This window comes from Balaenoptera ricei, chromosome X (genome assembly GCF_028023285.1).
Source record: "Balaenoptera ricei isolate mBalRic1 chromosome X, mBalRic1.hap2, whole genome shotgun sequence".
Taxonomy (NCBI): Eukaryota; Metazoa; Chordata; class Mammalia; order Artiodactyla; family Balaenopteridae; genus Balaenoptera; species Balaenoptera ricei.
The window spans coordinates 91,274,835-91,283,523 of record NC_082660.1 but is presented as its reverse complement, the minus strand read 5'-3'; positions in this window follow the sequence as shown (position 1 = coordinate 91,283,523).

Below are 8,689 nucleotides of genomic sequence, written 5' to 3'. Positions count from 1 at the left end.
TTCTGACTAGTTTTTCTATCCATTATCAAATGTGGGATATTAAAGTATCCAACTATTATTGTTGCATTATCTAGTTCTCCCTTCAGTTATATCAGTTTTAGTGTCATGTATTTTGAGGCTCTTTTGTTAAGTGCATGTTATCTCTTCCTGCTGAATAGACCCTTTTATCATTATAAAATGTTTCTCTTTGATTCTAATTACAATTTTTGTCTTAAAAGCTCTTTTGTCTGCTATTAATATAGCTATTCCAGTCTTCTTTTGTTTACTGTTTGCATATCTTTTTGCATTACTATTTGTATATATTTTTTCCGTCCTTTTACATTTAAACTATTTGGGTCTTTAAATATACTTGTAGACAGTATATAGTTGAATTATGTTTGTTTTTATCCATCCTGTCAATCTCTGTCTTTTAACTGGAAGGTTTACTTCATTTATGTTTAATTTAATTGCTGATAAGGAGGGGCTAACTTCTGCCATTTTGCTATTTGTTTTCTGTGTGTCATATCTTTTTGTACCTCTGCTCTTCTGTTACTTCCTTCTTTTGTAATAAAAGGATATTTTCTAATGTACCATTTAAATTACTTTGTTGTTTCTTTTACTATACATCTTTCAAGTTATTTTCTTAGTGGTAGCTCTAAGGATTACAATTAATATCTTAAAACAATGTAGTTTAGATTAATACTAATCTAATTGCAAAACTATTCAGGAACTTTGTCTAATATAGTTCCATTCCTTTTGAGCTATTATTGTCATAGAAATTACCTCTTTACACATTTTTAGTCCACCAACACAGTTTTATAATTACTTCTTTATGCAATTGTATTTTAAATAGGGTAGGAGAGGACAAAATTTACCAAAAAGTACATTTATACTATCTTTTATATTTACCTACATAGTTACCTTTCTTCGCGGTCTTTATTTATTTGTGTGGATTTGAGTCACTGCCTAGTCCTTTCATTTCAGACTGAAGGATTCCCTTTATTATTTACTGCATGTCATGTCTGCTGGTAAAAATTCTTTCAGTTTTTGTTCATCTGGAAATGTCTTAATTTTTCCTTCATTTTTGAAGAATAGCTTTGTCAAATATAGAGTTTTTTGTTGACAATATTTTCCTTTCAGTTCTTTGGCTATGTCATCCCTCTGCATTCTGGCTTCCATGGTTTCTGATAAGAAGTCCATCGTTAATCTTACTGAGTATCCCTTGTACATGATGAGGCACTTCCCTCTTGCTGCTTTCAAAAATCTTTGTCTTTCAACAGTTTGACTATGATGTGTCTGGGTGTATATCTTCTTGGGTTTATCTTACTTAGAGTTTGTTGAGATTACTGGATGTGTAGATTAAAGATTTTCATGTAATTTGGGGAGTTTGTGACCATTATTTCTTTAAATATTCTTTCTACCTCCTTCTCTGACCCCTCTTCTCCTGGAACTCCCATTATGTGTATGTTGGTGTGCTTGATAGTGTCTCACAGGTCGGTGAGGCTCTGTTCATTTTTCTTCATTCCTTTTATTTTCTCTTACTCAGACTGGATAATCTTAATTGACCTATCTTTGGGTTCTCTGATTCTTTCTCCTGTCAGCTCAAATATGCTGATGAACACTTCTAGTGAATTTTTCATTCAGTTATTGTACTTTTCAACTCCAGAATTTCTATTTGGGTTTAAAAAAAAATCTCTCTTTTCATTGATATTCTATATTTGATGAGGCATCACTGTCTTACTTGTCTTTAATTCTTTAGACATGGTTCCCCTTAGTTCTTTGAACATATTTAACAGCTTATTTGAAGACTTTGTCTAGTAAGTCCAATGTCTGAGATTCCTTAGGGAGAGTTTCTATTGACTGCTTTTTTTTCCCCTGTATATGGGCCATATTTTCCTGTTTCTTTGTGAGTCATAATTTTTGTTAAAAACTGGACATTTTAGATAATATAATTTGGCAACTCTAGATCATATTCTCTCCCTCCCCAGGATTTTTTTGGTAGTCGCTGTTTCGTTAGTCAGTTCGTTTTTGCTGTTCTTTTGTTTAGTGACTTTTCTGGACTACTTCTATTGTATTGCCTCTAGTGCATGGCCATGCAATTCTCTACTCAGTTTAGCGATTAGATGATGATTCATCAAATATTTCCTTAAGTGTCTTGAATCAATAATTCATCCATCCTTTTCCTAGCAGGGCATGTTGGGGGTGGGGATCTGTACTGACTGGGGCATGCCTTCAACACTCAGGCAGGCAGTTTACAACTCTGCCTTAGTCTGTACTTCTGGCTTGCATAGAGCCTTAAGGTCAACCAGAAATGGGAGTTTGGTGTCCTCTCATGTCTTTCCTAGGCATATACACCGTGCTGCACATACACACATACTTCTAGATCCCCAGGATTATGTCAGAGCTCTTTAAAGGCCACTATTGGTCATATCCTTCTCTAGATCTTTTTTTTTAACTAAAAAAAAATTTTTTTTTGCAAACCCTTGTGTCGAGGACTGACTTTCACCTAGATCTTTTTTATTTTTATTTTTATGTTTTTGGCTAGGCTCTTGGTTGCCCAAACTGTTATAGTTATCTCAGGCAGCTGTGATTAACCAGTTGCTGCTGACTGCATTCAACAAATGCTCTGCAGTTAGGGCTTGTCCTGTGGAGCAAGGTCTGAGTCAGGTCAAATAATGAAAACACTCTATGAACGGGACTTTCTAGGGAGCTGTGAGACAGGTTAAATAATGACAATGTTCTGGGGATGGGAACTTCTGAAGAGCGTCAAACCCAGTTTGCTCTCTCTGGTGGCTGTAATGCTGTTGTTGTTTTCTTTACAGCTACTATGCTTGTGAGTTTGCTGTTTTTCAAGGCTACTGTGGAACTGGGAAGAGGGACATGGGAGTAGGTCAAGTTAAAAATGCCATAAAGTGTTCTTACAGAGGTTAAACAGTTTTTCTTGATTAAATGCCCCTCAGATTGCTTCAGGCCTTTGGGTAATTTCCAGATTTCTGAAAAAGTTGATTTTTATAATTTTGCCAGTATTTTTGTTGCTTTTATGCTAGAGCGGATTTATAGAAGCCCTCACTTGGACATTCTAGAAGTCCCACATGGTTAGCTATTACTTTATTATTCAAGCTTCTCCTTAGCTTACTTTTTTCCCATTTAATGATGCCTCTTGCTTTTTCTATATCAGGTCATACAGACCTTCTGTATTGTTCAAGAGTAGGGATGAGACATATTTATTTAACGAGGCCATATCACTGGACCATTTACTTTTTTTCCCCAGTACAATCAATGCCACAAATACTCTTTTGAATTATCTTTTATATATATTGCAAGTATATGTCTTTAGGTTAAATTCCCAACTGAGGAATAGCTAGTCAAAGAGTATGTGCAGTTCTAATTTTGATTGATATTGCCAAATTGCCCTCAAAATAGCTACACTAATTACACTATCTCTACTACTATATCAAAGTGCCTTTTTCACATATATGTGCCAACACTGAGATTCCTAATTTTTGCTAATTCAATAGTTCAGAAAATGGTGCCTCATTTCATTAATTCACTTATTTATTTTTAAATTGGTTTTAATGCTATATATATGATTAAGCAGCTTAGTATAAGGCCGACTCTCTGCTTACCTCATACACATGGTTTGAAAGGTCCTTTGGATTGAAGCTTTGTTATAATGAGCAAGAGGAGAGGAAAAAAACGTTGTAGATGTGGGAGCATCACAGAATATGCCTTATTACCAAGGTGGCTTTTCCAGTGGTTTGCAGAAGCTGTCTGGGGATAAAGCCATGAATCAAAACCTGCTTTTGCCATTGTTTCATGGATTTGGATAACTTTACACCATTAAAACGCATTGTGATTGTTGGAAAAACTGAAGTTCTACACCCTGGAATTTGTCAGAATGACTCAGGATGGTGAACACAGCTCCCTCTTGTAAATTTCTATGAGGCACTGGTAAGCTCTGACTAGAACTTATAGCTGTTTGTGTACATTTAAGCTAGCTACTGGTGACCTTTTTCTTCCACAGCTGCAACTAGAAAGAATTGCACATGCTTTGGGCTCACAAATGTTTTGTAGAGGATATGAAAAGAATACTATTATGTCCTGGTTGCTTTAAAAGTATTGTATGAGAAAAGTATAGAGAAGGAAAGAGTGATGTTTAAAGTGAAGTTACAAAGACAGGGGAAAAAAATCAAAGGTCTACAATGGAGGGCCTGATATACCTAAATGCCAGGTAAAGTTCAAAGAGAGTTATTATGACAACTGTAAAGAAAACATCTCCCTTGTCTAGGCTGATGTCTTCAATTACATTTATTGTCTTTTGGGCATTAGCATGGTTTCCAAAAGCCATGCCAAGTTTGGTTAATACATAGCTTATTCTTTTACATCTTCCATATATGGCCATTCCCAGACTATGGATATTGTGCTACGAAATCAGGCCAGTACGTAAAGGAACTGAGTTGGGAGCATGCAAGAATTAGGGGTGGAGGGGAAGATGAGCAGGCCTCACTATGCTACCGCAATTAACTCTGTGGTGACCTTGGAAAATTTGCTTAATGTCTCAGTTTTCAAATCTCTTGAATGAGGCAAGGAATTAGCAGGGAATATGGAAGCATTATAAAAGCATTATGGTGGGTTTTACTATGATCACATACTCTTCAGGGAAATTGAACTTGATCAATTAAGCCTCTGATAAAGGGCTATACTTTAAATCTTTTTTTTCTCCTCACAATAATTCTGTAATTTTGTGCCTTAGTGAGTGAAATAAAAATCATATAATCACGAAGAAAAAAAAGAGCTAGTACTTCCCCTTTTCAATGTAGGCAGTTAATATAACATAGTGGTTTGGTGCATGGGCTTTGGAGCCAGACTGCCTGCCTTCATATCCTGGCTCTGTCACTTACAGAGTCTGTGACCTTGGGCAGTGTCTCAGTTTCTTCATTTGTAAAAGAAAAATGATAATAGTTCCTAATTCATACACAGGCTTAATGTGAGGATTAAATTACTTAATATAAGAAAAGCACTTAGTACTGGGCAGATAGAAAACACTCAGTAAATATTAGCTATTATTGTTATTATAACAATAAAATTCTCTCCTTTGCCCAGGCATCTAACAAGAGCCAGGAAGGCAAGTAGAGGCAGAGAGCTGGTATGTACGGGAGCAAGGAAACCAGAGGCATTCCTACAATCCCACTAGGGAGGTCACGGTTCTGATGATGGTGTTGCTGACATACAAGTCAGGAATTATTCATATTATCAGGGATATGTCAATGTTATTCAAAATGTGTTCCTTGAACCACTTGCATCAGAATCACTAAGGGAGGGGAGAACTGATAAAATGCAGATTCCGGAGCTTCATCCCAAACCTACAGAATCAGAATTTCTGGTCCTTGGAACCAAGACTATACATTTTAAACAGGTACCCCAGAAACTTCTGATGCAAGCTAAAGTTTGAGAACCACTGGATCAGCCTATATTTAGATATGGTTTGGTCAGAACACAGTAAGCAGCTAGTAACACTGACAATAATGTCAAATGGTAGTAATATTTGAATTCATATTGAGCTTGACCCAGGAGCTGCTCTGACTTCATTTGCTTCTGCTCTCAGGCTAATCTTTTATGTAATTTTGGAACTCAGGTGGCAAGATATCCTGTTTCTGGGCATGATAAACAAATTTTTAATTCCTAGTTCTATAAGGCTTTTGTCAAATAAAAGTTTGACTGCTGGCTGTAGCTCTCCATTTTACCAGTAGGGAGCACAGTCAGTCTATTGATCTTAGGCTTGGTATAAAAAAGAAGTCTGAGATGGCCTCTTCTCTATTTTAGTATGCAAATCTTTTCCTGGGGGTTAGATAATAAGAGAAAAGGGCCATTTCTGTGTGGGGTAGGAATGTGACCCTCTGGGTGCAATTGTTCATTTTTCAAAGATGACACAGAATGAAACTTTTAAAATGAAAAGTTTTATATCTGAAAAATGTGGTCTCCTAGACATGCCACTCTATAAAATGAAATAGAGCCCTTCTTTCATGAGAAACATGCCTTCCAATTGAGCACTTTGGAATAGGGTGTGAAATGTAGAGAGATGTGTAAGAAAAATTATGAGATGTTCAATTCTTCTATTTTTGAAAACAACGTGCCTTGGCACGTAGAATTAGACACCTGGAGGGAAATACTTGAAAGCTTGATGAAAGATAAACTTCAATTTTCTGTGGTTCGAGGTGTTTTTTCTCAGCTCCTACAGACCATTTAATTATCACCTAAAAAGAAACTGTAATGACAAGGGTTTGGGGGTTTTGGGAAAAAACTAAAACACAGATCAGCTTTCCTTCCCCTCCTCCCAATCCCCCAAAGTCAAAATATCTGAGACCATGATAGCAAAACCCTCAAATGAAAACCTTTCTCACTGTTTTCTGTACAACTTCTCATAAACTCATAGGGAAGGATTTATTCATTAATAAAATGTAGACACTAGGAAAACAAGTTTTAGAAAAAAATTGGACTGAAAATCAAGACAAGTAGAATTTCTGTGAAAAAAATCTCTCAAGACTTGAAGTGGGCTTCATTCTTGAGGTGGCTAAACATAACAGTGCGTCAAGACACTGGGGAATGTTGGTTAATATTTATTGAATGCCCACAGTGAATGTGCTGTAGGGAATCAGTTTGTGTTGGTTGGCCTGAAGACTGTGAATAAGTTTCAAACTAATAAGTTTTTTTCTTTATTTTTTCTCTGGTGGCCTAAATAGTCATTGTAGTTTCTCTGAATATAAAGGCTTATGCTCCTGGGATTGGTCTATAAATTGGTTGCAGCCTTTTATATCTCCAAAGCCATATTCATTGGGATGATGGATGGGATCCATTGATGGGGTAAAAAAATGAAGATTCAGAAAAATAAGTGTGGATTATCGGCTACTTGAAAGCAAAGGGAAATTTCCCTGGGTGACTGTAAAATAAAACTTGTTTTTTCTGGCTTTAGACTCTCACATCTGCTCTGTATATGATGTGGCATGAAATTTACTCTGCTCTACTACATACATTTTAATTTCCCAGAATGTAGATGAACTTTCTCTAGTCAGTTTGTCTGTCAAAACAAAACTTCTTTGATGAAAAATATTCATTTTATAAAGTTCTTCCTCCAAAAACTGATGAGGAGTTTTGAAAAGAAAAACCTGTCCCCATGCTTTTCTTCAAAACGGTGCTCTATTTTGATTCCAAAATAAGAGCTATAGTGGTTTGAAAGTATTTTTCTTCTCTCCTCTTTCCAACCAGTTCTAAATCTCCTTGTATGTCTCCTCCACCCTTTTCCTGGTAAAAATGAAAAACAAATAAAAATCTTGCAAGAGATAATGGTAAATAGAATTATTGGCTTTGTGACATACTATCTTTGTTTATAATCTACAGGCTACAGCAAGTGCGTTCCATTGTATCAACTTAGATGTGTGGGGTTAGTCCTCAGCAAAATTGTGAAGTAAGCAAAACTGGTTTTGGCTCTCTCCCTACCCTCAGCCTTTTGACCTGTAGTGTCCTGTGGATGCTTTTTCTTAACATGTTCTTTTGTTTCCCCATTAATATTTTTGGTTCCCTTTACTTATGACCACATTCTTCAGAGAAACAAGTCTCATAGACTTGTTTGTGATCATATGGGAATGGGTCTTCATTTGTTAATGTTTTACCGCTTTCTAAGTAATATTTGCATTTAACAGAGATTTTGAGAGACAGCAACTTAATGCAAAAAGGATGACTTTAATAATAGGGATTCGAGATCCTGTAACAAATTACTTTGTGTGGCCAATATTGGCAACTGCCTCCCCCAGCATGACTTCTCACTTCTTTCTCAGTAACAGAATCATGATTTCATTTGGTGTGATAATGCGCCCAGAACAAAGACTATTACCAGTCTCCTTTGAAGCTACATTTGGCCATGTGGCTAAGTTCAGGCTGACAACATGTAAGCTGAAATTTCCCTAAAAAGACAGAGGGTGGCTTTTCGTCCTGACCAGCTTCTTTGTGATGACAATCTGGAATGTAAACATGATGACTAGAACTGGAGCTAGCTCAGATCATGAGTTGTCCTTGAGGATGGAAACCATATACTGAGGATGGTACATGGACTACCTACTTCTACCTTGTTTCAGTTATGTCATTTGGGGATTTTCTGTTATATGCAGCTGAACTTGATTTTAAGGGACAAACATCTTTTGGAAATCAGGGCTTTGTGGTATCTCTCAGCAGAATCGGTAGGTTAATTCTGAGAAAACCGTCACTGTTGGCTTTTGAAAGAGATGAGTTCTCGGTCTCTGAGAGCATATGGAGAATTCTTGCTCTCCTGAATCCTTCCGGAAAAAAAAAATCTGTCTTATACTTTCTTAATTGTTTAGAGGGCACAGACTTTTTTCATTCCAAATATATTGTGAATGAATAGACAAGAGAGAGGATAACCTATCTGCCATGCCACAGTATCTAGCAGAGTGAAATGCTGGGTTCTTCCTATCTTGTTGATCATATTAGTGTAACAGTTACCCTAGATTGACATGGCCCTGATAGAAAGACACTCTCACAGAGAGAAGTAGTCTGGAGGAACAGGAAATGTAAAAGGTCAACCACAAGCCATTCTGATTTGAACAGGATATGATTTAGCATAACCAAAACATCAAAAGCTATTATTGGGAACATGGGGGATTTACATCACGGTGGTACACCAGACAGATACACAGGG